The following is a 17,268-nucleotide window of genomic DNA, read 5'->3' as shown; positions in this document are numbered from 1 at the left end:
AGTATAAACTTTACCATTCTGTTTGGGAACTGCCTATAATGTGTGTAGCAAGGAAGATATCGCCATCTCTTGGTTGTTATGTTGACAATGAAAGTATACCGCTCAAAATATTATTCACCTCTATTTCAAAACCGAGCTCTGGCACCTCTACAAATCCCTGCTTCCCTCTGCGAAGGGCCTATCTATTTACTTTTATGTTGAGTCATCACCCTCTTATTTAAAAAGCACTAGCTAGAGAGCGCAGCTGTCATTTGCATTCATTATTGTTAATTTATATTGGGTATGACTATGACTGGATCTCTTTTACCATGAATTACAATGTCTAGTCAGCCCTTGATCTTTAAAGGTGCTCTGCATTTATGTTTTGCGGTCTCAGAAAGGGCTAGCGAGATACCATCTTGTTATATCATATTATGATTGTTTTGAGAAAGTGTTGTCATCCGAGATTTATTATTATGGCTTGCTAGTTGATTATGCTATTGATATGGGTGATCATGAGACCTAAGAATTATTGCAAATGTGGTTAGTTATAATCTTTGCTGAAAACTTGAATGCTAGCTTGACATATTTACAACAACAAGAGCAAACAGAGTTTCTAGAAGTTTTTCTTTATTTCTTTCAGTTTGTCAACTGAATTGCTTGAGGACAAGCAAGGGTTTAAGCTTGGGGGAGTTGATACGTCTCCGTCGTATCTACTTTTCCAAACACTTTTGCCCTTATTTTGGACTCTAACTTGTATGATTTGAATGGAACTAACCCGGACTGACGTTGTTTTCAGCAGAATTGACATGATGTTGTTTTATGTGCAGAAAACAAAAGTTCTCGGAATGACCTGAAACTCCACGGAATATCTTACAATAAATAATAAAAAATCCTCGCCAAAGATGAAGACCAGGGGGCCCACACCCTTGCCACGAGGGTGGGGGGCGCCCCCCCCTAGGGCGCACCCCCCTATCTCGTGGGCCCCCTGGAGACCCCCCGACTCCAACTCCAACTCTATATAACTCCTTTCGGGGAGAAAAAAATAGGAGAGAAGAAATCATCGCGTTTTACGATAGGGAGCCGCCGCCAAGCCCTAAAACCTCTTAGGAGGGCTGATCTGGAGTCCGTTCGGGGCTCCGGAGAGGGGGATTCGTCGCCGTCGTCATCATCAACCATCCTCCATCACCAATTTCATGATGCTCACCGCCGTGCGTGTGTAATTCCATCGTAGGCTTGCTAGGCGGTGATGGGTTGGATGAGATTTACCATGTAATCGAGTTAGTTTTGTTAGGCTTTGATCCCTAGTATCCACTATGTTCTGAGATTGATGTTGCTATGACTTTGTTATGCTTATGCTTGTCACGAGGGCCCGAGTGCCATGATTTCAGATCTAAACCTATTATGTTTTCATCAATATATGAGTGTTCTTGATCCTATCTTGCAAGTCTATAGTCACCTATTATGTGTTATGATCCATTAACCCCGAAGTGACAATAATTGGGATACTTACCAGTGATGACCGTAGTTTGAGGAGTTCATGTATTCACTATGTGCTAATGCTTTGTTCCGGTTCTCTATTAAAAGGATGCCTTAATATCCCTTAGTTTCCATTAGGATCCCGCTACCACGGGAGGGTAGGACAAAAGATGTCATGCAAGTTCTTTTCCATAAGCACGTATGACTATATTCGGAATACATGCCTACATTACATTGACGAATTGGAGCTAGTTCTGTGTCACCCTATGTTATGACTGTTACATGATGAACCGCATCCAACATAATTATCCATCATTGATCCGATGCCTACGAGCTTTCCATATAATGGTTTACGCTTATTTACTTTCCCGTTGCTATTGTTACAATCACTACAAAATACCAAAAATATTACATTGCTTTCATTACTCTTTTGTCACCGTCACCATCACTATCATATTACTTTGCTACTAAACACTCTGCTGCAGATACTAAGTTTCCAGGTGTGGTTGAATTGACAACTCAGCTGCTAATACTTGAGAATATTCTTTGGCTCCCCTTGTGTCGAATCAATAAATTTGGGTTGAATACTCTACCCTCGAAAGTTGTTGCGATCCCCTATACTTGTGGGTTATCAACGTCATCCTCTAGATTTCGAGTAAACCGCCGTGACATCACCTGTTCATTTAAAGCCGAAGATATTTTTTTATTAATGAGCATCCTACAATCGAAGCGACAACCTCATTATATATCCATTTTTGGGCTCCTTGATTCCCGCGCATGTCGCTTATCTCTTTGTCCTTATAAATAAAGGCGGAGGATCCCCTTCTTTTCTTTCCATTGCCTCTTCATCTCTTCTTCTTCCTCGCGACGTCTTTGCACCCGAGCGCCGCCACCGTCGTCGAGCTTCGCGTCTTCCTCATTGTCGGCCGCCGCATCAACCTGATTGAACCACAGAAATGCGGCGCACCTCCGCTGCTGCAACAACTGTAGTAAGTCTTTCCCTCCTTCCTCTGTAGACTCACTTAGGGTTCATACGGGTTCATAGCATTATTCTCTTGTTCTTCGTCAGTTCATAGACAGCAGACCTCAAACTTGACGTGTTCCTTGTAATAGCTATAGTAGTCCTTATTTCGACTATCAAACTAAACCTTATTCGCATAAGAACTTGATCTCGACCTTTATGACCAACCTTTTTAGGTCTAAATCTTTTTATTTTTCTAACTTGTGGTAGATCCAAAACGCGAACGTGATCTTGTGAAACATGTTTTTCTTCACTTAGCCATTTTTTGCCTCAGATATGTACCTTCTTTATCTGCGTAGGCGGTTTATCTTTGTCGAAAATAATCTGTCATATGCCATTAGTCCCCTTGTAAATCACTCGTCACTTTACCATTTATAACTGCATCAGCCTCCGGTTTAACAATATTACATGCTTTCTTAACCTGTTGCGCTTTATGCGTTGTCATTCATGAATCGTAAACCGGCATTATTCTTTTCCATCTCTTCACTTACAATGGCCAAACAATTCTATTCCTGTAACTGGGTTCCTTCTCGGGTTACTGAGGAGAAACTGGATGGATGTGTCAAAATTGGCACTTTACCAAAGAAGAATGAAATCCAGTGGCGAGTTCCCGGTCCAGAAAACCCTCCTACCCCCAGAGATGGTGAAGTAGTAGTGTTTGCTGATCACATGGGCCGTGGTTTTAAACCGCCTGGATCCAAGTTTTTCCGTGATGTACTTGCCAGCTTTCAGATCCACCCTCAAGACATTGGACCCAACTCCGTATCCAATATATGCAACTCTCAGGTGTTTTGTGAAGCCTGTCTACAAGAAGAACCGACTGTCGAGCTGTTCCGGGATTTCTTCCACTTAAACCGTCGCACTGAATTCGTAGACGGGCCCAATACTGAACTTGGTGGCATCTCCATTCAGAAAAGGAAGGATGTTAGCTTTCCTCACGCCAAACTTCACAGTCACCCAAAGGATTGGAATCAGACATGGTTCTATTGTAAAGATACTTCTCCCGAAGATGAGAATCCTCTGTCGGGTTACCGTGCTCACCGGCTTACCAACACACATCCACTCCCGCAACGACTAACTGCCAAGGAACGGGCCTCGTATGCACCACAACTCGCCAAGCTTAGAGCTTTCATGGCCAATGGTTTGACAGCTGTGGACTTTGTTCGTTGCTGGCTATCTTGGAGCATCTTGCCGTTAAGTCTCCGCTCCGGTTTAATGTGCGAGTATACTAGTGACTTAAAATACTCTCAACGTCATATTGGCATTCAGCTAACAGATGATGAAGTCACTGAGTCTATCAAGAAAATGCTGAATGAATCGGAAACTGTCTGTAGTAAAACCGGGCTAAGCCCCTTTTACACACGGAATAAACCGTCCGCTGTAAGAATTGCTTTGCTTCCACTTTATATCTGATATTCTTGAACCGTTCAACTTTTAATACCCTCTGCCCATCTTTCAAACAGGGTGATGACCCGTTCTAGAAAAAGAAATCATAGGAGAAAATGGCGAAGGCCTCTCGACTTAAAACGAAGGCTGTCAAGAAAACTGCCGAGAGGAAGGCAACTGAATCAATCGGTTTAGAGCTTGATGACGACCCTGATGAACCGGACCTAGAGGTAGAACTTGACTCTCTTGGTTCACTTTTCATACGCCTCATTGACAATGATTATTATGAGGATGATGCTGAGGGCAGCCAGGCCGACGACGCAGAGGTAATTACTCTTCCCTCCGGTTCAGGCACTCCGTCAACACAGAAAATCCGTCAAACAATCTGGAAAATAAAATTTTCTCACCCTCTTGCTCACTTGGATCCAAATTTTCTTTTGAAGAAGAAGCAGCACAAGGCTCGCCATACAACCCGGCATAGCGGCCAAATGGTCACCTCGGTCGGTTTACCGGACACCCCGGTTCGAAAGCGTCGACCTGAGGTCTCACCCACTTCTGATACTTATTATCCCAAGGCAGGCTATTTCCGACAACCTCTTAATCCATCCGATTCAAATTATCAGGGAACTCCTCATTCATCATCTGGCGAGTCGATGGACACACAACTCCCTCCTCTTAAGACCGTTGCTGGGTAACTATTTCAACTCAATCTCTTGACGCTTTACACTTGCATGCTATACTAACCTTTGCATCTTCTTTCTTGCAGAGCCAAAGCTAGACCCAGCAAGAAGGCTCGGGCGAATAAACCGTCTGATGACCATGTGGTCATTGAACCGGAGCCGACCACAGAACCGGAAGGTCCCAATGCTGACACCATGTTTGATGAACCACCCCCTCAAGATCATAACATTGATGAACAAGCAGAAGTTGAAACAGCAGACCATACTGATGAACCGACGAGTCCGATCCGTGTTGAAGATGGTCCGTCCAGTCTGGCTAAGGCCGCTGACATCCCGTCCACTCCAGTGAAAGCTACTGGTGACAAGGAGGAGGATGTTATCATCACTGGTGTTGGCCACACCTCCCCTGGCAACCTTGTTGCACTATCAAAACATAGCGCCAAGGAGGAACGCTCTGTCATGGGCAAATGGAGCACCGATTTATCAAGCTACACTCACCTCACCGCCCAGGAACTCCATTCTGGTTTTTTAAACCGTCTCCATGCAAACGGTGACTACGAAGCCGGCTTAGTGAACTTGATGAAGGAATGTTATGAGGTAATAACTTTTTCACTCTTAAGTCCAATTGTAAGTACCAATTCTAGTAGCCCCCAAGGGCCGATTTATGATGGCAATCGAAAACCGGGACTTCATAATACCGCACCTCTGCATACTTATCCTCCAAGGGTCAGTTGATCCTTTTTTTAAATGAACCGGTACTTTAGCATTGTAATCTAGTAACTTTCACCCGTGTAGTCCCCAAGGGCTGGTTTATCTTTCAAAGGTGAACCGGGACTTTAACCACTGTTACTTTGAGCAGATGTACATTAGCCCCCAAGTGCCAAGAATAATGCTTGCATTACACTTGGGACTTGAAATAATTTTCTAGAATAAAGCAAGTAGGCATTAGCCCCCAAGTGCAAAGTGCATAACTTGTTACACGCTTGGTACTTCAAATATATACAGCCCATTGATGATATGTCCGTTCTTTATAGGCTGAACTGAGCAAAAAGGACGCCCAAACCACTGATCTTCAAGAGAACGTTAACTCTCAGCAAGCGGAGGCTTCTAAAGCCAAGGAGGAACTGACCAATCTCTTAACAGTCATGGAGAAGTTGAAGGAAACCTTTAAGAAGGAGCGTGCAGATTGGGACACAGAGAAGGCCGCTTTAGCAAAAAGGGCTGAAGACGCAGAAGCAGCCCTTAAACTAGTGGTCGAAGAACTGGCCGGTTTAAAGCGGCAAATAAACGCTATGACCTCTGCTGTATTTGGTAAGTATCCTCATTTGATGTTTTTCAAGTCATTTTACCTTATCAGTTACCAGTTTACTGAGACTTGGAATGTCAAAGGGACCCGCATTACCCATCTGGGCTCTGACATGCGGATGAAGCTGAAGGCTGCCTATACTTCAATAGAGTAGCTATATTCCGGATCCCAACGGGCTATTTGCACTACTGCTTATAACAGGCCACATCCAACGTTGATAAAGGAAACCATCGAAAAGCTGTCAATGTTGCCTGCCCGGTTAGATGAACTTAAGAAATCAGCTGCAAGGTCAGGCGCGCTGACTGCGCTAATCCGGGCCAAGGCATGGATTCCAGATCTTGAACCGTTAGATATTGTCCAAGGCTATCCCAGCGTGAAGGAAGACGGTTCAGAATTTAACAATGATGATCTCCGAAGGCTGACAAGGGAAATGCGACCCATAGCAAGCAAATTGGCGGATGAAACGGATCTGTCTCATTATCAGCCGGTTTACGATGCTAATCAAAAAAGATATCCTGCGCCAACACATGATGTAGAAGATCTTGTTCCGCCAATTCGAAGCACACTTATGCCCCTGACATTGATCCTTCCACCCTTATAAGTGAAGAAGCCGTGTTCCAGGCTTTAACTAGAATAGATTGGGCAACAATTGATTTCCAGCCACTGGGTAGGGAGGAGGAGGAAGCACCGACTCAAGATGATCGTCAATCTTCAAGTCGTCCTAATGATGAATCCTGAACCGAGGGTCGGTTTAGTCTGTCACATCCTACCATTCTTACTGAAATGATTATCCTGTGTGGGCATTAAAGCGCCTTGTAATAGGCTAGTTCAAACACTTGTCTGTTATGCCATCGAGCATACATTATTTTGCTTGATACTGTTAACTCGCCATCCTTTTGGGATCTTTATTATATGCATAATCTGCAGTGGCTGTATTTTAACTTGTTCATGCGCACAAGAGATTGAAAGTGTCCTGGCGGTTTACCGCTAGACGGGTCATGATGCCCAAATATATAGCCTAAGTGTAGAGCCAAGGCTGTTTAAAAACAACTAGATATAAAACAGAGAATACTTGTTACCTCGTTGTTTGACCCATGGTTATTATAAAAGGGTGATAACACCAATCCGGAGTGTTGATGACCCCTTTCAGGTCTTCCAGTTTATGATAAAACCGTACCGGGTTATGATAAACACCGGTATTATCCATATAATACTGGTGACTTGTAGTCAAAACTAGACCGGAAATAAACGCCAGATTATAGCTGATCATGCACTGACAACTTAACATTGTAAGCCATGTTGGGTTGTTATAAACGCCGGTTTATCAGAAAATATGGATGAATCTTAAAAGGAGAAAAAACTTTGCAAAAAATACAAGAAGAATATGCAAGGCTTTTCATGGGCTGCCAGGCCCTAAATTGAGGCTTTTCATGGGCTGCCAGGCCACTGAGTTAAACCATTTTTCGAAGCCTTTTAAGATGGACCTCAATCTTTAACCAATCACCGTTTTAACGTTGACAAGTTCAGGGTCTATGAGATTGACTTGTCAAACGTTCGACGGGTCATACCAGGTTTACCTAGATGGAGTGGCTTACTTAAAGAGGCAGGATAACCCGGGGTTTTAGGTGAATACACCTGGCTTCCAAGCCTGGCTTGATAGCCTATTGCAAGGGTGCAGATTCTTTGTTCTTTGAGAAGCAAAGATCCCCCAGGCAACATTTGAGTTGTGCTCGGTAGGTGCCTATGTTTGAGTTGTGCTAATGCAACACTCTCTTTGGCTCCACATAATTTCCTTTTGGCCTTAAGCCTATCAAGAGGTGTAGCTATGGTGCGAATACAACCAAGCCCCCTAGTGATTTCCCTTTGGCCTTAAGCCAATCAAGAGGTGTAGCTAAGGTTCAGATACGACCAAGCCCCCTAGTGATTTCCTTTTATATGGGTGGCTTTACAAGCCGGATAAGCAGAACTCCGCTTTATGAACAGAAGCCCCCATGTAAACATACTTGATGTAAAAACAACAAAGACCCCGCTTTAGCTGAGGCTCCGGTTTATTATGTTGATCATAATATATACATTTTCATAATTATGTACATAAAAAAGAGCCTATGGCTCAAGTATAGTACGGCCAAAGATGAGCTATATTCCATGGCCCCTAGGTCTCCTCCTTCGATTTACGCGAGTCTTTGTTCTCTCGAACATAGATAAGGTAGTATGATCCATTGTGCAAATTTTTGCTGACCACAAAAGGCCCTTCCCAAGGTGGGGATAACTTGTGCATATCAGTCTGATCCTGGATGAGCCGGAGCACCAGATCGCCTTCTTGAAAAGTTCTGGTTTTAACCCGGCGGCTGTGATAACGTCGCAGATCTTGTTGATAAATCACCGAACGTGTTGCCACAAGATCACGCTCCTCATCTAACAGGTCTAGGGAGTCCTGACGTGCTTTTTCATTATCAGCTTCAACATAAGCCGCCACACGGGGCGAGTCATGACGTATGTCACTAGGGAGAACTGCCTCTGCTCCGTAAACCATGAAGAAAGGCGTGTAACCCGTAGATCTGTTTGGTGTGGTGTTGATGCTCCATAACACGGAAGGTAACTCCTCCACCCAACAACCCGGCATCCGATTAAAGGAACCATAAGCCGGGGTTTGATACCTCTCAAAATTTCTTGATTGGCCCTTTCTGCTTGACCATTAGATTGGGGGTGAGGCGCTGATGACACATCAAGCCGGATGTGCTCACGTTGAAAAAATTCTTCCATGGCACCCTTGGACAGATTAGTACCATTATCAATGATAATGCTGTGTGGAAAACCAAACAGGAATATCACCTTTTTGATGAATTGAACCGTCGTGGCCGCATCACACTTACTGACTGGCTCTGCCTCTACCCACTAGGTAAACTTATCAACCGCCACCAGTAGGTGGGTCTTCTTGTCCTTGGACCTCTTAAAAGGTCCAACCATATCAAGCCCCCAAGTTGCAAACGGACAAGTTATTGGGATCATTCTTAATTCTTGAACCGGAACATGAGCACGGCGTGCAAACTTCTGACAACCATCGCACCTCCTTACCAAATCCTCAGCACCAGCATGAGCCGTCAACCAATAGAAGCCATGACGAAAGGCTTTAGCCACCAACGATTTTGAGCCGGCGTGGTGACCACAATCTCCTTCGTGGATCTCACGCAAAATCTCACAACCTTCTTTATGAGACGCACAATGCTGAAACGCTCCTATGCCGCTGCAATGATGTAGCTCCCCATTGACAATGGTCATAGACTTGGATCGCCGGACTATCTGTCGGGCCAAGGTTTCATCATCTGGTAACTCGCCCCGGTTCATGTATGCCAGGTATGGGACCGTCCAATCCGGAATAACATGAAGAGCCGCCACTAATAGAGCCGTGGGGTCAGGGACAGCCAAATCCTCCTCCGAAGGTATCTTGACTGACGGATTGTGTAGCAGATCTAGAAAGGTATTGGGTGGCACCGGTTTACGTTGAGAGCCTAGGCGACTGAAAGCATCTGCCGCTTCATTCTTTCGCCGGTCTATATGGTCAACATGATAACCCTTGAAATGACCAGCCACTCCATCCACCTCCCGTCTATATGCCGCCATGAGTGGATCCTTGGAATCCCAAGTGTCAGATACCTGTTGAGCCACCAGGTCTGAGTCACCACAACACTTAACCCGGCTTAAATTCATTTCCTTAGCCATCCGAAGGCCATGGAGCAAGGCCTCATACTTAGCTGCATTGTTAGTATGAGGGAACATTAAACGGAGAACATAACAAAACTTATCACCTCGTGGGGAAGTTAATATGACTCCAGCCCCCGAGCCCTCCAATTGCTTGGACCCATCAAAATGAATAGTCCAATAAGTGTTGTCTGGCTTTTCCTCTGGTGCTTGCAACTCTGTCCAATCATTGATGAAGTCCACAAGTGATTGGGATTTGATTGCTGTGCGAGGCGTATACTTTAACCCGTGAGGTCCAAGCTCAATGGCCCATTTAGCAATCCGGCCAGTTGCTTCTCTGTTTTGGATGATATCTCCCAAGGGGGTTGAACTGACCATTGTGATAGGATGACCCTGAAAATAATGCTTGAGCTTCCGGCTTGCCATAAAAACCCCATACACCAGCTTCTGCCAATGTGGGTATCTCTGTTTGGACTCATAAGCATTTCGCTGATATAATAAACCGGCCGTTGAACCGGATACTCCTTTCCAGCCTCCTTGAGCTCCACAACAATAGCCACACTAACAGCCCGGGCATTAGCGGCCACATATAGTAATAAGGGTTCTTTATCAACCGGAGCTGCAAGGACAGGTGGCTTGGCTAACTGTCCCTTCAAATCCTCAAGCGCTTTATCAGCAGCATCACTCCAGACGAAGTGATCCGTTTTCTTTAGCATCTGATACAAAGGGATAGCCTTCTCTCCAAGGCGACTGATAAACCGGCTTAAGGATGCAATCCGGCCCGCCAAACGTTGAACATCGTTGATGCATGCCGGTTTAGCCAGAGATGTGATAGCTGTGATCTTCTCCGGATTAGCTTCAATGCCCCTGTTAGACACCAGAAAGCCCAAAAGCTTGCCTGCCGGTACACCAAAGACACATTTGGCCGGATTAAGCATCATCTTATAAACTCGGAGGTTATCAAAAGTTTCCTTCAAGTCACCTATCAATGTCTCCTCCTTTCTGGACTTCACCACAATATCATCCACATATGCATGAACATTGCCCCCAATCTGTTTATGCAGACAATTCTGGACATAGCGTTGATAAGTTGCTTGGGCACTCTTGAGCCCGAAAGTCATAGATACATAGCAGAAGGCTCCAAAAGGAGTTATGAAAGCTGTCTTCTCCTGGTCCTTAACTGCCATTTTGATCTGATGATAACCAGAATAAGCATCTAGAAAACACAAACGGTCACAACTTGCTGTAGCATCAATAATTTGATCGATACGAGGGAGGGCAAAGGGGTCGGCTGGACAGGCCTTGTTTAAGTCTGTGTAATCCACACACATACGCCAAGTGCCGTTTTTCTTAAGCACTAGCACCGAGTTAGCTAGCCACTCAGGGTGAAAGACCTCCACGATAAACCCTGCTGCCAAAAGCCGGGCTACCTCCTCACCAACAGCTTTACGCCTCTCTTTGTTGAAGCGGCGGAGATACTGTCTGACCAGTTTAAACTTAGGATCTATATTAAGAGTGTGCTCAGCGAGTTCCCTCGGTACACCCGGCATGTCAGAAGGCTTCCATGCAAAGATGTCCCGGTTCTCATGGATGAACTCGATGAGCGCGCTTTCCTATTTCGGATCCAGGTTAGCGCTGATGCTGAACTGCTTGGATGAATCGCCAGGAACAAAGTCAACCAGCTTAGTCTCCTCAGCCGATTTAAATTTCAGCGCCGGATCATGCTCGGTAGTTGGCTTTTTCAGAGAAGTCATATCTGTCGGATCAACATTGTCCTTATAAAAATTTAACTCCTCTGTGGCACAAACCGACTCAGCATAAGCCGCATCACCTTCTTCACATTCCAAAGCAATCTTCCGGCTCCCATGTACTGTGATGGTCCCCTTATGACCCGGCATCTTCAGTTGCAGATAAACATAAAAGGGCCTTGCCATGAAATTAGCCTAAGCCGGCCGTCCGAACATGGCATGATATGGACTCTTGATTTTCACCACTTCAAAAGTCAACACCTCTGATCTTAAATCATGATCATCTCCAAAAGCAACCTCCAGCGCTATCTTGCCAACTGGGTACGTCGATTTACCAGGCACCACACCATGAAACACGATGTTCGACGGTTTGAGATTCTTTTCTGTTAACCCCATTCGACGGAAGGTTTCGTAGTAAAGGATATTAATACTGCTTCCTCCATCCATAAGCACCTTGGTAAACTTATACCCCCCCAACCTGAGGTGCCACCACCAAGGCCAGATGACCCGGATTTTCAACCCGGGGTGGATGATCCTCTCGACTCCACAGGATGGGTTGTTCAGACCAGCGTAGATAATAAGGTACCGCCGGTTCAACGGAGTTCGCGACTCTTTTATGAAGCTTTTGATCGCGCTTACATAAGCTAGTGGTGAAGACATGATACTGCCCACTATTCAACTGCTTTGGATTGCTCTGCTAACCCGATTGCTGCTGCTGTTGATTCCCCTGATGGTTGTAACCTCCCTGGTTGCCCTGGCTGCTCTGATTGCCATGTTCGGTTTGGCTACCTTGGAATCCCGAACTGGAACTGCCACCACCATAACCTGGCCCATGGAAACCGCCTCCTGAACCGTCGGGTGGTCCATTGTCGTATTGAAAGAGATTTGAATTTTTGAACTCTCGCATAATGAAGCAATCCTTCCAAAGATGTGTGGCTGGCCTCTCCTTTGATCCGTGCTTTGGGCAAGGCTGATTCAGCAGGCGCTCCAGATTGGGGCCTGACCCTCCACCCCGCTAGGGCGGTTTACCCTTACGCCCCTGACCATTATCCTGGGCATTGGTGTTAGCCACAAAGTCAAAACTATTATCCGCCTTGCGTTTACCGTTGTTCCCATGACCTGCCGGGTTATGATGTTGCCCCTTGGTGTTGCATCTCTTCTTTCCCTTCCTCGTCTAGTCATTATCAGACTCGGGGTCCTTGGTACTATCAGAGTCGGCATACTTCACCAGAGCCGCCATAAGTGTTCCCATGTCATTACAATGGCGTTTAAGCCGTCCCAACTTCAGCTTCAAAGGTGCAAACCGGCAATTGCCTTCCAATGTTAAAACGGCTGTGTCAGCGTTGATGCGGTCTGATGAATGCAAAATCTCTGAAATCTGGCACACCCAGTGGGTTGTTGACTCTCCTTCCTCCTGGACACAGGCAGCTAAATCCACGATTGACATGGGCTGCTTGCACGTATCCTTGAAATTCTGGATGAACCGGGCCCTTAACTCGGCCCATGACCCAATGGAGTTGGCCGGCAGGTTTTTCAACCATGTGCGAGCCGTTCCCTCCAACATCATGGTGAAGTATTTGGCACATGCCACCTCGTCCACATCCAACATCTCCATTGTCATCTCATAGCTTTCCACCCATGACTCAGGGGATAAATCATCGGTGTAATTCGGCACCTTGCGCGGGCCTTTGAAATCCTTGGGTAGCCGTATGTTGCGCAATGCGGGGACAAGACATGGTACTCCCAAAGAACTGGAGGTAACCCCCAGTTCCACCGATGTTGTTGGACGAACCGGAGTGAATTGACGAACCGGAGTGAGTTGTCGAACCGGAGCTTCATGATGTGCCGCTAACTCGGCTTCCCGGCATGCCCTAGCGCGATCCACTACATCCTGGGCGTTGCCACCGCCACCCGTCGGGTTATGGACACAGGGCGGATTACGATTCCGCGTGCTGCTTGATACGGTCGGTTCATCGATATGCCTGTTGTAGCTCCGGCTTGGGCGGGGAGTAGAATGAATCCTTTTGCGGCTATATGAATAGGCCAGCTGCTGAGTCAAGGCCGTCTGAAGGATCTCCCTAGCCCGTCGTGTTTCAACTGCTACTGGGGACTTGCCATCAATCGGGAGAGCTGCCAATCGTGAAGAGGCGGCAACGATGTTATCCAACGGGTTAGAGTAATGACCTGGAGGTGTTGAGACGTGTCGTGATGGGATGTCGTTCTGGCGAGGCTGAGGTGGCGGATCCATCGCACGTGGCTGAACCGGTGCCCCGGTCCCAGGCGCCTCTGCCCGGTTTACCACTGGCTGGTTGCTGGTGCCAGCTCCTGCTGTGTTAAAGAGATTTCTTGCCTCGAAAACCGGCAGGAGGTGCGACCGGTATCTTCTTCTCATGACATCATCTGATGCACTCTAATCCAGCATAAGCCGGTAGGCCTGAGCCTCTAACTCGGCCCACTCTGTAGCCATCCTGGCGTTCTCTGCCGCCAGGTCCGCTTTAGCTTGAGTTATCTGATCCTTCACCTTTGCAATCTCTGCGTTGTGCTGATCCCGATTTGCTGCATCCACCTCCGCTGCCAGCAATGTTGCTACAGCGTCGAACAAATCGGACAAAACCTGAGCCGGAGGCGGCGCCGAGCCCCCTGCTCCTGCTGGTGTTGTTGTTGCTGAACCGGAGATCATCGCCGCGGCGGTAGAAGTGTGTTGTGTTGATTGTGTACCAGCCATGAAGACCGTGACCCGACTCGGTGGATCAATGGGGTCTGGAATACTGTCGCCATCGGAACCTCCACTAACCCGGCCATCCTGCAGCTGATACAGTGACTCGGTCTCTTCGGTTAAAGACTCTTCATCAGAATAGACAACGGTTTCGCCGCCGGATGTCGATCTATCCTCATATTCTGCTCCATGGATGACACCTATGAAGGCACGCTTTATGGCAGGTTGAACCTGGGCGGATCTTGCCCCCTGAACAGTCTCGATGATGTCAGTGCAGATGTCCGGCTCAAGGCCCGGTTCGCCGATCTTGCCGATGAAGACGTGAATTCCACCAAAGGGGACCCGGTACCCATACTCAATTGAGCCGGCCTCGGGACTCCATCCTGCATCGTCGATGTAGAGCTTGCCATGACGACTTTTAGTCATCCGGCCCACAGCGTATCCCTTGAGTCCTTCGAAGCTGACCTTCAAGAACTCGAAACCATCGTGCGATAGCCCCACGGTGGGCACCAACTGTCGTGGTTTTGTCACGGCAGACGTCCTCGTGGAAGGACTTAATCATGGAGCCATCGCTACGGGTTAGCTTAAAGGGGTTTAAAGCGGACAAGGGACGCGAGAGTTTATACTGGTTCGGCCCCTTACGATGAAGGTAAAAGCCTACTCCAGTTGTGATGGAATTGCTAGGGTTTCAATGACCAGGGAGCGAATCCGCTTTGCCTGGTTCTCGAGTTGTTGTGTGCTGTCCCTAAACTGCCATCGGGTCACCCCTTTATATACATAGGTCGACACTCGTCGGTTTACAGAGTCCCGAAGCTATATCATAAATGTGTCCGGCTCGGTCTCTACTCCTATCTTATCATACAAGTATACATCAATATCGGTTTATGTCTACAAGCCTTAACCCGCCTTTGGGCCTTGGGCCTTCATGAAGCGCCATCATCATGTCTTCATTGGCTTCAAATAAGGTAATCATCATGGGGATAACCCGTCCTCTCCCGGCCGGTTTATGTCCAATAATAATATCTCCAACAGATGGCATGCTCGAAACAGGAATAGCATCAATGTGATTGTCAAAAGAGCTTGTCAAAGTCTTCATCTTCTTTGGTACTGAAGACTCCAAGGTGGCTGATGCTTCCATTTTCTTCACGGTTGCTCGCTCTGCGGCTTTGGTTCTCTTCGCTTTTGATGCCGAAGGAAGAACTGGGAATGGTGTTGGTGCAGGAGGAGAAGACGAAATTGGTTCATTTTCCTCAGGCGCAACTGATTCAGTTGCCCTAGCATTGTCAGTGTCTTCAGGCGCAGTGATAGATGCTTCAGCTAGCCTGGCTTGTTCTTCAGGCGCAACACTAGTGATTTCCCTGGAAATTTCATCAGCGGCTAGAATATCTTCATCAGCCCTGGTACTTTTAGTTTCCTCATTAGCCTGATTTTCATCAGCGGTGCTAGCATGACCTTCAGTTGGCTGGGCAGATGCTTTAGCCTGAGGAGATTCATGTTGCATTGGGGCAGCAACATTTGAGGTGAATCCTTCAGCCAGTTTCACAAATCTGACTTTGACTCCAAGACAATCTATACGGTAGACGTTAAATTCATCACTTAGTCCTTTGATCTCAGTTTGTATAGCCACCAGTTCATCAGTTGTCATTTTGACAACGTTCTTCTTCAGAAAGCGCTCCTTCTTGTATTGAGCTTTCTTCAGATGTCTGGCCTTCTCATTTTTCCACTTTTCTTCGCCAATGGAGGCGGTCAGCATGTGACTCTAGCCAGGAGTGAGCTTGAATTCTGGCATAGGTGTGTTGGGGTCCTTGTGCCAGAGATCAATGTACTCAAGGATCAACTTGGGATCCAGAAGAAGAGGCACTTCACTTCTTTTGGCTCTAGCAGCCCTTTGCTGTCTATCTCTGATGATTTCAGCGAGTTCATCATCATCAGCTTCGTCGTCACTGGACGGCACATGAAAGGCAACCTGCTCCTTGTGAGGACTTGGTCTAGAGCCTCGTCCAGCAGTGGCCTTGGTCTTCAGCAGAGTGGGGCCTGTTGAGGACTATGGAGGAGCTGAAGAACTTACAGGTGCTCCTAAGGCAATTGAGATGCCTTTAGTCCTTTGACACGAGGCGAGATGCACAGGTGCTGAGGAATTTACCGGAGGAGCTGAGGTTTTTGCAACTTGAGGAATTGGGGCAGCTTGAGGAATTGGCCGTGAGGGCATTGATGAGTTTGGCCGTGAGGGAATTGGTGAAGAACTGGGCTTGCGAGCTGGCTTCTTTTTCATAGACTTCATGGGCTTGCTAGCAGAAGCCTCAGCAGCAGTAGCAGAGTCTTCATTAAATTTCCTCACTACATCTTTAGCCATTTTGGCTAGCTTTGCTTGCCGTTTTTCCCATTCATTAGGATAGTCCTCACCGCGCTTGAGGCTGGTGGGATCAGCTTCTTGGCCAGGTGCTGCTACGTCTTGAGCTTGCATTGGTTTTCCCCGAAGAGGAAGAGATGATGCAGCAGAGTAGCGTAAGTATTTCCCTCAGTTATTGAGAACCAAGGTATCAATTGTAACACCCCGGATGTTATTTACCTAACATGTACTCCAACTCTTGCCGTTTCCGGCGCTAAGTTATTTTATTTCCTCGGGTTCGGGTTTTTGTCTCCGTGTGTTGTTGTCGTTGTCATGCATCTCATGTCATGTCATCATGTGCATTGCATTTGCATACGTGTTCATCTCATTCATCCGAGCATTTTCCCCGTTGTTTGTTTCGCATTCTGGCGCTCCTATCTCCTCCGGTGGTCATTTCTACCTTTCTTTCGTGTGTGGGGATTAAACATTTCCGTATTGGACCGAGACTTGCCAAGCAGCCTTGGTTTACTACCGGTAGACTGCCTGTCAAGTTTCGTACCATTTGGACTTCGTTTGATGCTCCAATGGTTAACCGAGGGACCGAGAAGGCCTCGTGTGTGTTGCAGCCCAACACCCCTCCAATATGGCTCAAAACCCACCAAAACCCTCTCCATCATCTAGAGCGTTCGATCACGATCACGTGGCCAAAAACCGCACCTCATTTGGACTCTCCTAGCTCCTCCTATGCATATTTATAGCCCCCCCCCCCTCCGAGATCCACGGGTTCTTCTTCCCCGAAACCCTAATTCCCCGCTCCTCGCCGCACCAGACACGTCCGGCCCGGCCGGACAGCGTCCGCCGCTCACCCGGACCACTCCGGCGCCGCCACGTGGCAGCGGCACCCCACCTCGCCGCCGCTCCCGCT

This window comes from Triticum dicoccoides, chromosome 7A (genome assembly GCF_002162155.2).
Source record: "Triticum dicoccoides isolate Atlit2015 ecotype Zavitan chromosome 7A, WEW_v2.0, whole genome shotgun sequence".
NCBI lineage: Eukaryota > Viridiplantae > Streptophyta > Magnoliopsida > Poales > Poaceae > Triticum > Triticum dicoccoides.
The sequence above is the reverse complement of the archived record's forward strand: the minus strand, read 5'-3'. Positions refer to the sequence as shown.